This window comes from Coenobita brevimanus, chromosome 109, assembly GCF_032717465.1.
Source record: "Coenobita brevimanus isolate Jiangsu-jjx chromosome 109, ASM3271746v2, whole genome shotgun sequence".
Classification (NCBI taxonomy): domain Eukaryota; kingdom Metazoa; phylum Arthropoda; class Malacostraca; order Decapoda; family Coenobitidae; genus Coenobita; species Coenobita brevimanus.
In genome coordinates, this window is record NC_137062.1 from 8,512,904 (window position 1) to 8,516,367 (window position 3,464).

Consider the following 3,464-nt stretch of genomic DNA (forward strand, 5'->3'; position numbering starts at 1 on the left):
TGCCCGTGCCCCGCTGTGGCGAGGCGCTGTCTGCCACAAGGGAACTGGTTCACTGCACAGAACGGCCTTGCAGGCGTGACTGCTTGGTTGCCAGCTCGGGCAGACAAACCTGGCTTAAATAACAACAACAACAACGAATAAATGTGTATAGGATACTAATACAAATGTTTCAGTTGTAATGTAGTGTGGTACGGTGTTTATTGTTGTTGTTGCTTAACCCTTGTCTGTCTGACCGGGCAGACCCGTCGACCACAGGTAAGCAACTGCTTTGGTGTGGCCGTCCCACAGGGACATCACGGTACATGCACGGTGTACGGATCCGGCACCCCTGGTGATAAGCAACGCCTCACCAGGGTCGACTCAAGGTCCTTCCCCATGGTGTGGTGCACGGAAATATGAGGCTTGGCTCCCAGGTGGACGCCGCAGCTGCTTCGCTCCATCCAGGGTCCACAGCGCCACCACGTGTAGGTTCATCGTCAGTATCTGCTATGTAGTGTAGTATGGTGTGGTTTGGTGTGGTGTGGTGTAGAATTATTGAGTGTAATGAATTAGTGTAGTGTACTGAGGTGTAGTGTAGGGTAAGATAGTGTAGTGTAGTGGGGATAGACAGGTGCTTATGTGTTGCAGTGTAATGTAGCGCAGCGTAAAATAAAAATCTGGCAGGGCAAGAGATTATAAAAGCTGACCAATTATATGTATACATGAAACACAATACATCCAAACACAACCAGGTCAACCACACACACAAAACAGCTGTCAGCAGCAGTCAGTATAACAACAGGCTTTGACTGGCTTTGGATGACAAACATTTATAGAGGCTAGAATGACATGGCCACTGACTGCATGGAGTTCATCACGTAGTGAAGGTTTGACACAACAGGCAGTTTTGAAAACTGGTAAATGAAATATTATATTTTATTTGAACTGTATCTGTTATGTAGAAATCATCACTGACACAATCATATATCATCACCAACATCATCATCATCATCATCATCAATCACCACCACAATCGTCATCGTCATCATCAGCATCATCATAGCCCTAATTTTCACTTATGAGGTGATTGTAGACTAGAAAGAAAGAACTGCAAGTATTTTATTTTTTTTTTCGATAAAAGCTTCCCAAGCCTCTAAATATAACAGGTTCACCATTACCTACACAAAATAATCAGGTGGCAGCCAAAACTAAACTGAAGAGACATCATCAGACTAAACGTGATTACCCTTTCACTAGGACTGTATTATTATTGTGTTCTTGCTGCTGCGGGACGATTATTTACCAGCTTTGGGAAGAAAGCAAATAGTGAGTGGATGGGAAGCAGAGGCATGGGGGAAGCTGAGAGACAGAAGAGAGAGTTATACATAGAGTGGAAGAGAGAGGTGAAAAGATTAGTAAGAGAAAGAAGAGAGTGGATGAGGAATTTGGAAGCTGTGAGTGTAAAGTGGAGGGAATGTAAGAATATGTTCTGGAAAGAGGTAAAGAGAGTTAGACAAGGTGAAAAAAAAATTAGTCGGGGAGTGAAAGATAAACATGGTAGATTGCTAGTGGAGAATGGAGAAATAGTGAACAGATGGAGGGAACACTTAAAGGTATTACTGAATATAGAGAATGAAGGTAATGCAAGTATAAGTAGTTGGGGAATGTCTGGGAGAAGATGGAAGGTGAGAAGAGAGTAAGAAATCAGTAGGATGAAAGAAGTGGAAATAATGCAGAAAGTGAAAATGGGGAAAGCCCCTGGAATGAATGAAGTGTGTAGTGAAATGCTGAAGCATGGGGGAGATATAGTAGCAGAATGGATGTGGAAGATGTGCAGACTGGCCTGGGAGGAGGGCACAGTCCTGGAAGATTGGATGTCAGGTTTAATTATTCCTATGTACAAAGGAAAAAGGGAAAAAGAAGTGTTTGGTAATCATGGGGCCATTTGACTCCTTTGTGTAATAGGAGAAATATATGGTAGGATACTTACTGACAGAGTTAGGGAAATAACAGAGGAATTAGTTGGAGAAGAACAGGTAGGATTTTGGAAGGAAAGAGGTTGGGTATATCAGATATTCATTCTCAGGTATATAATGGAAATGTCTGTAGAGAAGGGAAAGAACTTGTATGCGGCCTTCTTGGACAAGGAAAAAGCATATGACAAGGTTGAGAGACAAGAAATGTGAAAAGAATTAAGAATATATGGAACAGATGGGAAGTTGCTGAATGCAGTGAAGAGTATGTATGATGGTGCTAAGGCTGCACCGCGTGTGGATAGCGAACTGAGCAAATTTTTCTATTTGATAGTTGGACTGAACCAGGGATGTGTCAAGGTTGTTCACTCTGTATATGAATGGTGTTACAAAAGAGGTACAAGGTAGGGCAGTGGATGTTGGAGCAACGTTAATGAGAGAGGGCAGTATCTGGAAACTCCCTGTACTGTTGTTTGCAGCTGATATTGTATTGTTAAGTGAAGACAAAGGGGAACTGCAAGGTGTGGTGAATGAGTTTGGGAGGGTGTTTAAGAAACAGAATCTAAAGGTGAATGTAGGGAAGAGTAAAGTTACAGTCTTCACGAGAATTTAAGCCACTGAATGTACAGTGAGGCTGGATAAGGAGGAAATGGATAATGTGAGTGAATTTAAGTACTTGGGTGGTGTGATGAGTAAAGATGAAGGCTTAGAGGGCGAAGTGCTTGAAAGGGTAAAACAAGGAAGAAAGGTTGCTGGTCCTTTGGACGCAGTGATAAGGAACAGGGAGGTGAGCATGGAAGTAAAAAGAGTTGCTACATGACAGTATCGTGATACCAACCCTAACGTACGGAAGTGAAGCTTGGATCTTGGTGGAAGGACACAAGTCAAGAGTGAGAGCAGTGGAAATGAAATATTTGAGAGGAACACGTGGAGTTATGTGGAGAGACAGATTGACATATGAGGAGGTTAATGAGCATTGTGGTGTGGATATGGATGTGATAGAAAGCGTTAGGAGAAATACGCTGAGGTAGTTTGGCCATGTGGAGAGGATGGAGAGTGAGAGACTAACAAGGAGAGTGTATACGAGTGAGGTGGGAAGGGGAAGGGAATGGGGGCCAAGGACGAGGTGGAGGGATAGAGTGGAGAGGTATATGAGGGAGGGGGTCTGAGCTGGGATCAGGGCAGTGAAATGGGGTTGATCAGGGAGGCATGGAGGCAATTTGTTTGTGGCCACATCTTAAGGGATTTTGGCATCTGGCAATAAATAGAGAGAGATAGATAAGGAAGACCTCCTTTAGTGACAGGATTGATGCCACAGACCATGTCAAAGCTATATATGTTATATGACCACCCTTAGGCCATTGGTGGGGGGGGCTATCACCCACACAATTAGTGTAGTGGTACCATATTTCAGGGTAACTCTGTACTGAGTGACAAGTCAAATGATTTCCTGTAAACCAGGTAATCATTTAAGTCGCTGGGTGGTAACTTTATAACCATCCAATGCACGTT